The sequence below is a fragment of the Rhinopithecus bieti genome, unplaced genomic scaffold, assembly GCF_001698545.2.
Source record: "Rhinopithecus bieti isolate Rb0 unplaced genomic scaffold, ASM169854v2 scaffold_81659, whole genome shotgun sequence".
NCBI classification, from domain to species: domain Eukaryota; kingdom Metazoa; phylum Chordata; class Mammalia; order Primates; family Cercopithecidae; genus Rhinopithecus; species Rhinopithecus bieti.
The window spans coordinates 2,414,933-2,415,472 of record NW_016837762.1 but is presented as its reverse complement, the minus strand read 5'-3'; positions in this window follow the sequence as shown (position 1 = coordinate 2,415,472).

Below are 540 nucleotides of genomic sequence, written 5' to 3'. Positions count from 1 at the left end.
AAAAAAAAAAAAAAAAATTCTACCAAATTAGGAGGTGACAAGGCCACAATGGCTTTACAGTTCCATTTTCTAGAGTTTAAGAGATTACAGTGTCTTTTCCACAGTTTTCATTATTTTCTCCTAGAAAACTGATCCCTGTTTAGGATCTTTGTCCTTGCTCTTCTCTCTGCCTATAATCCCACAAATATCCAGATGGTTAGCAAGCCCTCCTGATCTTAGCTCAAATTTCATTTTCTCAAATTTTCCCTATCATAAAAGAGAGTCTCTCCATAAGTTAATATCAATCCCCATTACCAACATGCTTTTAAAAAGTGCTTATTGGCCGGGCGCGGTGGCTCACGCCTGTAATCCCAGCACTTTGGGAGGCCGAGGCGGGCGGATCACAAGGTCAGGAGATCGAGACCACGGTGAAACCCCGTCTCTACTAAAATACAAAAGATTAGCCGGGCGCGGTGGCAGGCGCCTGTAGTCCCAGCTACCCGGGAGGCTGAGGCAGGAGAATGGCGTGAACCCAGGAGGCGGAGCTTGCAGTGAGCCGAG